Genomic DNA, 12,544 nt, shown 5'->3' on the forward strand with positions numbered 1-12,544 from the left:
AGAATCACCTGGGGGGCGCCGGCCCACACCTGCGGCCGGGCCCCGGGCAGGCGCTGCATCTTGCGCAGCTGAGGCCCAGGAGGCGCCTGCTGCCCACCCCCCCAGCTCTGTTCCGCAGGGAAGCCCCGTCACCCGGGTCTCCAGGCAGCACCTGCTGCAGAGCTGCCCTGAGCTGGAGCCCGCCCTGTGCCCCAAGGAAGTCCATCACGGGGGCTGCACGGCAGCTCTCTGCTGGGGGGCCCGTCCCACTCGAGGCTGCCACACGTGGGGGGCACGTGAGGGCGAGTGAGAGCAAGCCTGCCTGAGGGAGGGAACAATCCAGGGGCTTCCAGAAGCATGATCGTGGTGGATGGAGATGAGCTGGGGCCCCAGATTCCCGTGCCACCCCCACCCTCTCTAGCTGACACCGCCCCGCAGCTGAGCCTGGAGCCCTATGCGGGCTCGATCCCACCACCCCGGGATCATGACCTGAGCCAAAACCCACAGTTGGATGTTTAACTGCTTGAGCCGCCCAGGTGGCCCCAAAGTACTGAGATTTATTTTTAAAAACTTTTAAAATATCTATAATCTCAAGACCTGGAATAAATTGTCCGTTAAAATGTCATTAAGATCCCCAGTGTTGGGGCGCCTGGGTGGTTCAGTGGGTTAAGAATCTGCCTTTGGCTCAAGTCATGATCTCAGGGTCCTGGGATCGAGCCCCCTGTCGGGCTCCTTGTTCAGCGGAGTCGGCTTCTCCTTCTCTCTCTGCTCCTCCTCCCACTCCTGCTCTCTCTCTCTCTCTCTCTCTCTCTCTGTCAAATAAATAAATAAATTCTTAAAAAAAAAAAAAAACAAGATCCCCAGTGTTTTCTGTGTATGCGGGGGGTTTTGTCATTGTTTTTAGTAAAATTTAGGTCATGTTCTACATAGACACATATCCTACTTACCTCATTTCACATTTTGGTATGAACATTGGGTGCTTAGTGTTCCACTTTACAGAGACATCATTTCAGGAACTTAGGTATTTCCAATTTTTCCCTTTAATGAGTAACACACATGGCTATTTTATAACATCCACTTTGTTTCCTATTTCAAAGTAATGTACGTTTATGAGAAAGAAATGTTAACCTAATGTTTTCATGAGCATCTGCAAGACCCCTGCAGGGAAGCTGAGCCAGCAAATTTGATAAGGCTTCTGGAGCTGAGGTTTTACAGGGAGCCCACGTGAAAGGAGCCCCTTCACCACAGTATTTACCGCAGGCTAAGGAGCAGCACATTCGGTGGGTGATTATCTGGGCATCGTAAAGGTGGCCCCATGGGGCTTGCACCTAAAACACAGCAGCTGCTTCATTAGGGTGTCCACTTGCACTTATAGGGGGATGGCAGTCCCCTTCTTGGAGTAAATCTGCACTACAAGGGCTTTTACCCAGTCTGCCAGGCAGGCTGTTCCCTCAAGAACACCGTCCTGAGTGTCTGGGTCGCTCACAGCCCTCTGTACTTGTGCCCCAGAGAGCTGCTGCTCCTGGATCAACCCAAGCCTGCTCTCCACCCCATAGCCTTCACCACTGGATACCACTCCCAGAGGGGCCACTTCAGTGAAGGCTTCCAGGGGGTGATGAGACAGCTTCTCTCACTACACCCTCTGGTTCACTACCTTCTCTATGACTCAAGGTCTGAAAGGTATTTCCTGTTGTCCCATGCACTTTCCCCTTGGGGCTGGCTTTGAGGTCATGGCCGACACTCAACCTCACTGAAATCCCAGCTTGCTGTAGCACCCAGGCCCGCCCCAGTGTCCTCTTCAGCTCAGGGCAGCTATTACAGGTAACTAGGACAAGGGAAGCAATACTTTGCCTTTTTCTTATCAGTGCACATTTCCTGAGGCATCCGGTGACACACGGCCACCCCCACCCAAAGATTGGGTCACTGGCCAACCCCGTTGGTAACTTTGACCTTAGCAGCTGATGGCTGCACAGCTGCTGCTCCATTCCAGGGGTGACCACGTGGCCACCTGGGAGTCCCTACTTCCCCTCTCTTCCCAGACCACATGCTTCTGGGAGCCAGGACCCATCTGGCAAATTCCTTCTGTGACACCAACTAAGTGTTCTGAGACCAATTCCAAAGGGCCTGTGTGTTTAGGAGCAGGGTTCCCCGCACCTACAACCAAGTGATGCTTGCTGGGGAGGCAGACTGGGCGAGCTGTGGGGAGGGGTAGCGGGAGAAGGAGAGAAAGTGACCCCAAGCAGACTCCCCGCTAAGCATGGAACCAAGGGCAGGGGGGCCCATCTCCTGACCCTGAGATCATAGCTTAAGCTGAAACCAAGAGCCATTGTGCCACCCAGGTGTCCCAAGACAATCACCAAATTTTAAAATGGGCAAAGCACCTGAAGACATTTCTCCAAAGTAAAGATATGAAGGGCCCGTAAGCATGTGAAAAAATGCTTCTAATATCATTAACCGTCAGAGAAGGCAAATCAAACCCCTGAAAGTGAGACCTCAATTCATACTCACTAGGGGGCTGTAATGTTAAAAAGAAGGTTCTAACAAGTGTTGGTGAGGATATAGAGAAATTAGAACCCTCACCACGGCTCATGGGAACATACGACGATGCAGCTGCTTTGGAAAACATGCGGACAACTCCTCAAATGGTTAGACACAGGACTGATATGACAGGGACGAGCCAGTCACAAAAAGGAAGCACATTATTTATTCCGTGTACACGAAATGTCCAGAGTAGGCAAGTGCACAGAGAAGAAAGTAGATCCGTCATTGTGGAGCTGGGGCGCTGGGGTGCAAGAGCACCCCAAACAGACCAGCCTCGGCCACCTGCAGCTGATACACTCCAAAGGCAGAGGGATGAGTGGTAGTGAAACAGGAAAGGAATTTATTTCAGCGAGGCCAGCTTCGGGACGACAGCGGACCAGCATCTCAAAGACTGTTCCCCAAGTGCTGAAGATACTTCCAGGTTTATACCAGGAGGATGGGGGACAAGGCTGGCGGGTACATGCAAATGGGCAGCGCAGCTCAGGTCAATCACTGAGCTGGGGTCACTCACGCAGGGTCTTGATCCCCATCGCTTTGAGGGGGAGTTTTGGCCTCCATCACAGGGTGCTTTGCTCATGGGGCCTTTTGCTTGAGTTAAGGGATAAGCTGGAAAGAACTTAGAAAGTTCAGATGGAGTTGGAGTCTTCTTTCAAGTGCCCAGGTTGGGGGATGAGGAGTGACTGGTAATGGGTATGGGGTTTCTTCGGGATGGACGGATGAAAAGATTCTAAAACTGCTTGTGGTACTGTCTGCATAACTGTGAACGTACTAAAAACCACCGAATTGTACCCTTACAGGGGTGAAGGGTATAGTATGTGAGTTCTATCTCAAACTGTTACATACGTTAACAATGTGGCAGGAGGCACCTTTCCTGCTGATTGGGATGATTTCGTGGGTGTATCCATACATCAAAATGTTTAAAATGGTATGGTCCATTAATCTATGACAAAGCAGGAAAGAATATGTAGTGGGAAAAAGTCTCTTCAATAAATGGTGTTGGGGGGGGATCCCTGGGTGGCGCAGCGGTTTGACGCCTGCCTTTGGCCCAGGGCGCGATCCTGGAGACCCGGGATCGAGTCCCACATCAGGCTCCCGGTGCATGGACCTGCTTCTCCCTCTGCCTATGTCTCTGCCTCTCTCTCTCTCTCTCTGTGACTATCATAAATAAATAAAAATTAAAAAAAAATAAATAAATGGTGTTGGGAAAATGACAGCGACATGCAGAAGAATGAAACTGGGCCACTTCCTTATGCCACACACATAAACTCAAAATAGATTAAACACCTAAATATGAGGCCTGAAACCATAAAAATCCTATAAGAGAGCACAGGCAGTCATCTCTCTGACGTTGGCTGTAGCAAATTATTCTAGATAGCTCCCCTCTGGGGAGGGAAACAAAAGCAAAAATTAACTATTGGGATGACATCAAAACAGAAACCCTCTTCATAGCAAAGGAAAGAATCAACAAAACTAAAAGATGGGAACGGGAGATGTTTGCATATGACATATGCAATAAAGGGTTAGTATCCAAAATACATAAAGAACTGATATGACTCAACCCAAGAAACAAATAACCCGATTAAAAATTGGCAGGATATGGATCCCTGGGTGGCTCAGCGGTTTAGCGCCGCCTTCAGTCCAGGGCGTGATACTGGAGACCAGGGATCGGGTCCCATATGGGGCTCCCTGCATGGAGCCTGCTTCTCCCTCTGCCTGTGTCTCTGCTTCTCTCTTTCTGTGTGTCTCTCATGAATAAATAAATAAAATCTTAAAAAAAAATTTTTTTAAATGGGCAGAAGACATGTATCAACATTTCTCCAAAGAAGACATGCAGATGGCCAACAGACACATGAAAAGATACTTGACATCACTCATCCTTAGGGAAATGCAAATCAAAACCACAGTGAGCCATCGCCTCACACCTGTCAGAATGGCTGGAATCAAAAAGACAAAAATAATGAGTATTGGTGAGGATATGGAGAAACAGGAACTTTGACACACTGTTGGTGGGAATGTAAATCGGTTCAACCACTGTAGAAAACAGTATGAAGTTTCCTCAGAAAGTTAAAAATACAACTACCCTATAACCCAGTAATCCCATTACCCCCAAAATACAAAAACACTAATTCAAAGGGATACATGCACCCCAATGTTTATAGCAAAATTATTTATAATAGCCAAATTATGGAAGCAGCCCAAGTGTCTATCAATAGATGAATGGTGTAAATACACAATGAAATATAAAACTCAGCCATAAAAAAGAATGAAATCTTGCTGTTTGTAACAGCATAGATGGAGCTAGAGAGTATAATCCTAAGGAAAATAAGCCAGCCAGAGAAAGACAAATACCATACAAATGAGCAAAGGAAAAAAGAGTGGGTGGACCTGGCTGGCGCAGTCAGTAGAGCATGCGACTCGATCTGGGGGTTGTGAGTTTGAGTCCTACATTGTGGGTAGAGTATACTTATAAAATAAAATAAAACAAAATAAGATAAAATAAAAAAAATAAAATAAAATAGGCAAACCAAGAAACAGACTCTTAACTATACAGAACAAGCTGATGATTATCAGAGGGGAGATGGGTGGGGGAGGGGTGAAATAGGTGACGATGATTAAGGAGGGCACCTAAAAAGTGGGGAAAAAAGATAAACACTTGTGAAACTGTACATTTTGAGTATCTGCATTTTAGGGGCACCTGGGTGGCTTAGTTAAGCATCTGACTCTTGGTTTTGGTTCAAGTCATGATCTTGGAGTCCTGGGATTGAGTTCTGCTTCAGGCTCTGTGCTCAGCAGGGAGTCTGCTTGAGATTCACTCTCCCTCTGTCCCTCCCCCATCCCAATCTCTCTCTCAAATAAATAAATATTTTAAATAATAAAAATAAATGTGTGGCTTATTATACATCTATTGTACCTCAATAGAGCTGTTTCTAAAAAGCGCCTACAGTGAGCATCTAGAAAGACTCAACACTCACATCATGATACGTCCTCCCAATCTCTTCTCTATGAACACACATAGTTTATTTTACAAAAAGGGATAATTCTTTTTTCCACAGGGTGACAGATCTTGAGCAACTTTGCAGGGGTTCCTGGGTGGCTCAGTCAGTTAAGTGTCTGCCTTGGGCTCAGATCATTATTTTATTATTTTTAAAGATTTCATTTATTTATTTGAGAGAGAGCATGAGCATGAGGTGTGGGGAACAGGGAGGGAGAAGCAGCTTCCGCACTGAGTAGGAAGCATAATGCAGGGTTTGAACCCAGGACCTGGGATCATGACCTGAGCTGAAGGCAGACGCTTAACAGACTGAGCCACCCAGAAGCCCCTAAAAGATTTTAAGTCATCTCTGCACGCAGCGTGGGGCTCAAACTCACAACCCCTAGATCAAGAGTCGTGTTCTCCTCTGAGTCAGCCAGACCCCCCCTACCTTTTGCATTTTTAAAACGGGTCTCTAAAATAGTAACACAAGATTAGAAGATACAACGTGTATGATTTGGGGACATATTATTTACAGGCCTTAAGTAGATTTAGGGATGAGGATTGAAGCTGTCCAATGTGTAGAAAATGCCTACCGTGTGACCCAAGTAGCTAAGCCAGTCCTTGTTGGCAAACTGGTCAACTTAGAATTCATTTCCACCAGGAAAAAAAAAAGGTTTAGTGTTTTAAATTTAAATAAGATTGTCAGCCTGGGGACCACGCTTTCATTTTGAATTATGATTCAGGCTAAGTGGACAGAGAGGTAGTTGGGAGGTAAGAAGGACAGATGGACGGGGACGGACAGACAGATGGACACACAGAGTCCTGCTTTGCGTATCGACGGAACTCCTCTTTGGTCACCTTCTGCTTCACTGTCAGCCTCTCCCTCAGAGCTGTCTGTTCCCAGCATGTCCCTTTGGTGGCCTGAAAGTCTCTGCACCGCGCAGAATGGGTCCCGAGACAGGACAGGTGTGTCTGCCTGGGCAGTGGAAGGGCGCTCGGTCCCGGGGGCGGGAAAGGGGGTGGCAGAGGGCGTCTCGGGCAGGCCCCGGGCAGGGACGGTGGCAGCGAGCAGCGGAGCGAGTTAGTGCAGGCGGCCACCAGCGCGCCACCGCCCAGCTTGCTGAGCAGAACCGAGGGGAGCCCCGAGCGGGTGCTGGGTCAGGGCACGTCCTCACAGCCCAGCAGCTTGAGCTCTCGGGTATCATCTCACTTCTCGTGTTAAAATCTCATTTCTTGGGGGCATCTGAGTGGCTCAGTTGGTTGAACACCAGACTCTTGGTTTCGGCTCAGGTCATGACCTTGGGCTTGTGGGATTAAGCCCCACATTGGGCTCCGCATGCTCAGCATGGAGTCTGCTTGTCTCTCTCCCTCTGTTCCTCCTCCTGCTGTCTTTCAAATTAAAAAAAAAAAGAAAGAAAGAAGAAAGAAAGAAAGAAAGAAAGAAAGAAAGAAAGAGAAAAAGAAAGAAAAGAAAGAAAGAAAGAAAAGAAAAGAAAGAAAGAAAGAAAGAAAGAAAGAAAGAAAGAAAGAAAGAAAGAAGACTCATTTCTTTCCCTGAGAAGTGGGGAGGTAGAGAGCAAGGGAGACCAAACCTAGTGTCCCTAGTCCGTGACAAGGCCCTAACAGGGGCTCAGAGATGTGACACAGAGCACCGGTGTCCACTCTACGGTGGGACAGAAGGCAGAGTTATCTTTTAAAGTTGTGAAGTTGAAGTGAGCTCACACGCAGCATGAAATCTGTGTGCTTTGTCCTCAGAGCTAGCGTCTGCACGAGGCAGAGCTCACCCCAGGGGCAGGGGGGCTGCGTGCCTGCTGCTGCCACTCCCCCCATTCCCTGCCCTGGCTGGGCTGCTTGGGGGGCCGCCTGGGTGCTCACAGGGCAGCGGGGATGCGTCTGTCTGCAAGCTGCCCTGGCTGGGGCAGCAGAGATGGGATGAGAGCACGCGGGGCCTTGTCACCCACTGGCTGGGGCTGGGTCGGACCCCGGGGGGATGGCAGCCAGCAGCATGGAGCCCAGCACTTGGCATAAAGTTGGTGCTCCGGAAGTTAGATGAAGAACGGTCCAGTCCTACCCAATTAGACCTGGCGGACCTGTTACTGAGTGTCCCCCTGCAGGGCCCTGCCACCTCGGGAGCGCTCACAGACAATTAGCCCGTGTAATTAACCCACAAGGGGGTGACCAGCCGTCACTACAGATTCGAGATCTGAACGGTTCTGGGGTTGGCCCATGACACACTGCTGGCATGTCGTGGGACTAGCATGGGGGTGAGGCTAGGTCAGCAGCTTCTCCCTTTCTGGCTGCAAACCCCCAGCTGCCAGGTTCAGGGCGACCCAGCAGGAGGGAACACAGGTAGAGCGAGCCCCTGTCTGGGTCTGCACGACACTCTCCCACATCCTGGGAAGCCCTTGGTCCAGGGCAAACCAGGACGGCTGGTCACCCAGCACCCGGGCCCCCGACTCCCGGGCTCTCTTCCCCAAATCCCCAGGGCTCCTGGTGGGAACCTGCGTCCGGCTCCTCCCTTGGCGCAGAGGTGCTCCATCCCCGCCCGCGGAGCTCACCGCTGATGTCTCTGCTCAGCTTCCGTCTGAAGGCAGCCCTGTCCTCTGCAGGCCAGCGGGCCAGGCCCACAGGGGAAAAAATAATGTCCTAGAGAGGACAGAGCTGCCTGGTGGGTCCCAGGGGACAAGTGGCCCCCTGACGGCCGCATCTTCTGAGGCTGACTGCTCTGGACAGAGGGCCCCCGGCTCGTGCATCCTCCTCACTCACAGATCTCCCCATTCGGCAAGAAACACACATGTTCCTACTGAAGCACCTGGATGGTGCTTCCAGGTAGGTGGCCCAGTAGGCAAACATACCTCCTTGCCCAAAGCCAGACTAACCTGGACCTGCTGGCCTCTGAAATCCGAGTGTCATCTGGTAAAGACCCTGCCCTTTGGCCTTAAGCTTACATCTTTTCCATTAAAACTATGCTCTGACCTCCGAAACCACTTGGGGTAAAACATGGCTCAAAGCATGGACTCAAAAAGGTAAAAAAGGACATGTATGCAGATGTCGTTGGTGAGGTCGCTGGGGACAGCCGACAGGCCTCAGTCCGGTGGTTCTGTGTGAGGCAGCGGCTGGGCCAGGGTGGGGGTCTCTGCACGAGGAAAGCACCGTGTCCCACCAAGGGGAACCACACCGCGATGGCATTTGCCCGGCGTCTCGTGAGGACCAGGGCTGCCTTCGTGCGGCTTGGGGGCGCACCTGGCAGCCAGGTGAGAGTGGATAAAGCAGGATAGTAGGCCTCAGGGGGTGCAGAACGATGCCATCTGCTAGTTCTGTCCTGGCCACCGGAAGGAAGGGCTTGTGACCCTAGCGTCCCCATTGTCTGGATCTGAGAGATGGGATCCTGGCCCCTGGGGACATGCATCAGAAATGTGTCCACGGCATTCAGGGCTAGACCAGGCTCAGGCAGTGCTTCTGTGACCCAGGACCCTCGGCTGGCCTCCTGTCACAGGGGAGAAGGTCAGGAGTGAAAGCCAGGAGCAGCTCTCTGCAGCCACCCAGGGGCTCTGCGGGGCCTCAGCTGGGGAAGACTCTGCGTGAGCGTGGCTCTCGGAGGCCTGGGCCAGAGTGCACATCCATGAAGCATGGCTGGTGCCCCCCAGGTGTGCCCCCCAGACTGGGGGATAGGACATCAGCCCTGCTTCCAGTGAGGCTGGGCCACGAGCTTCCCCGGGGGAGCCCCCCCACCCCTACCCTGCCCTGCTGGGTACCCAGAACTGACCTGGAGGCTGGGTGTGTCCCTGCCCCTCCCCAGATCAGGAACCGGGGAGGCATGAGGTGGCTCAGCTGGGGGTCCTGGGCTGGGGTCCTGGCCTGAGGGTGCAGCCACAGGAGAGCCCCCGGGGGTGGAGCACAGTGGCACCCTGTCTGTCCGCTCACCTTAGGTCAGGGCTTCTAACCTCTTCAGCGCTCTGGCCGCTCTGGTCGGCTGGTGAAGCCTGTGGACCCCTCAGGGAATGGCTGTATTTTGATTGACTGATTTCCCAATTCCCCTTGTTTTAAATGCCTAAGATAGGACCTGCAGGCCAGCAGAGGAAACCCACCACGTTAGTGTGCAGGGGCTGCCCTGACAAAGTACCACCGACTAGCTGGAAGCCAGAGACTTGCAGCAAGTCCAGAATCAAGATGCCACAGGACCCTGCTCTCATCACACCAGGGAAGGGCCTGTCCTGGGCCCGTCTCCTGACTCCTTCAAGTGCCTTGGCCTGAGCAGCAAGGCTCCACTCTTCACCTGCGTTCCCGTGTTGTGTGTGTGTGTGTGTGTGTGTGTGTGTGTGTGTCCACGTTTCCCCTCTAAGGACACTAACCCCTCAGGTGGGGTTAGGGGCCCACCGTACCCTGCTATGACTCATCTTACCTAATTACATCTGCAAAGGGCCAATTTCCAACAAAGGGCCACACACATTCTGAGGCCCTGGGGGTTGGTCAGGACTTCAACAGAGGAGCTGGGGACACAGTTCAGCCCGTATCACCCGTCAATATTTCAGAAAGCACATTTATAGGATGTATGATAACATCCATGCTTCTGTAGTAACACATCTGTAATGTGATCTGGTGGCCAGTCCAAGGATTACTGTAATTTGGACACAGTAAGGAGTTTGTGATATTTCAAGATATTGACTGTAATGTCATGAAAACATCCAGCGACAAAGTCATGGAGGCTGATGATACCAGGGGGGCACCAGTTGAATAAAATGTCAGAGGTTCTTGAAAATAAAGTTGTTCTTTCCCACTCACGGGCACAGACCCGAGTTCGACCCTGAATCCCTGCCCAAGCCCAAAGCCCAAGGTGGCAACACAGCAGTTGAGAATCCAGGGCAGCCGTGTGTCCCTGCTGGAAACTGACCCCAACCACACCTGCCTCGGGGACAGGACCCAACGCTGGCAGGTGTTCTGGCCCCGCTGCTGGAGGGGCAGGGAAGCGGGCGGATGCAGGGCCTGGCCACCCCCAAGACCCCCAAGACCACCTGGGTGTTGCAAAAGGAGGTTCCCCCTCCTGCAGGGGAGAGGTGGGCGGAGCCACTGGGGCTGCGCCGATGCAGTTCCTTTCTTGCTGCACAAAACAGCCACCTGCTGATGACCCAGGAGAACCAGAGGCTCTTTCTGAGCCTCCTCATTAAAGACAAATAATTGCTGCTTATGCGGCTGCTTCTCCACCCACCAGGACTTACAGCCTTGAGGGACGGGCAGGGCTGGTGGGCACAGGCCTTGGGTGGATGGCCTGGGCGGGCCCCTCAGCGGCTCCCCCACGGCGGAAGGGCCTTTGGACGCAGGCAGACGCTCAGCCGTGAGGGGGGACCCTCGGGGCCCCTTCCTGACCTTGAGAGATGCTGGCTCCCAGGAGGGCTCACAGGGTGCTGAAGCTCCAAGTGGCCTGACCATTAGCCTCAGGGGCTATAACCCACGAGGACTCTGCAGGCCCCCTTGGGACAAGGTCCCCAGGGGTTTCTTACCCCACCACTGCTGAGGCTCGCCGCCCAAAGCCCCCTCCCAGACGCGGCCTGGGTCCTGGGGGCGTGGTCCAAGGAACGCAGAACGGGGCGTGCTGGCCAGTGACTGGGTGCACACCCCACCTCCTCCACTGCAATGATAGCAGCCATTCCCACCACGGCAAGGCTCTCCGGGTGCCCCGCAGGGCGTTTAGTGCTCCCCGGAACCTGACGTCATCTCCTGGTGAACCCTGCTGCCACTGAGCCAGACGCACACGCAGGAGCGCGCACACCTGCGCCCAGCACGTTCTGGCCTGTGGCCTCTGCCCTCCTGCTACCAGGGGAGCCCCTGGGGCTGGAGCCTGTTTCCTCACCAGCAGGAGGGACAAGAGTGCCCACCTCCTGGGTCACCGTGCAGATTCCTGGGGGGTCTCGCGAAGCGCCGGCCGGCGGCCTCCCAGAGGCTGGTCCGCACACAGCGCCGGGGACTGCATGTGCCACTGGGCCAGCCCCAGGGCGGGAAGCAGGCCGGTGCGGCTCCTCTGAAGTCCAGGTCAGGGGGCAGGTGGGGAGGCTGCTCCGTCCTTCACCCACCGCCCTGTAGAGGTCAGCTGGAGGTGAAGCTGGCCTGTCCAGCCTCCGTGGGAGTGCTGTGCACGAGTGCTCCGTGCAGGGCTGGGGTGGGCCGTAGACAGGCTTGCTGCCCCCGCCCCCTGTCCTCCCCAACGGCTGGAATGCAGCCAGGACGGCAGGAGCCGGGTGGCCACGCTGGGCCGGGCGCTGGAGGCCCTGCACGGAAGCTGCCAGAGCAACAAGACACGGGGCTGGGGCCAAGCGTGCGGAGCTCCTGGGGCCTTGGCTCGCTACGCTCACACTGAAGCTGCGCACAGGAAGCCCAGGTCTACCTGCCGTCTGCGCCGCTTTACTGCGGCCTCACAGGAGCCCGCCCCACGTCTGATGGCCACTGCCCAGTTCTCAGGCCTGCGAGGCGCTGTTGCCTGCCTGCCATTCCCACCACCAGGGGAGGAGTGGGGACCCTAGGGGCTGGGCCTGGGGCTTGTGGAGGGACCTGGGAGGGCGTCTCAGCTTGGAGGTTCCGAGTGCATCACACTTTCAAGAGCAACTCACTCCGATGATGCTCGTTTGACGTGATGACAAAGGATCTTCCCCTACCTCAGCACCTGAATCTCTTCTTCACTCTATCCCAGGCCGGTCTGGGCTCTGAGGGCCTGCACACCGCAGAGGTTCAGGGCACACGGGCGCCAGGAGTCACGCCCTGAGGTCAGACCCCAGGACGCTGCCCCGAGCCCACATTCCTGCAAGTTCATGTTAGCTGTGAAGGGAGGGGCGTGAGGTGACAGTAGGGGACAGGATCGTTGAGAGGCCGCAGAGTGCTAATGCTGGCCCCTGGGGGGAGCTCCGTTCATGCAGATGAGCCTCAGCCGGGGCTCCCCTACAGATGGGCCCATTCAAGAGCTCCCCTGGAAGGGGCTGTCCAGGAAAGCAACCTGAATTCTACAGGAGGGTCAATTTAAGGTTTCACCCCTGGAGTCTGAGGAAAGGAAGTCATCTCATT

Source organism: Vulpes vulpes, chromosome 14 (genome assembly GCF_048418805.1).
Source record: "Vulpes vulpes isolate BD-2025 chromosome 14, VulVul3, whole genome shotgun sequence".
Lineage (NCBI taxonomy): Eukaryota > Metazoa > Chordata > Mammalia > Carnivora > Canidae > Vulpes > Vulpes vulpes.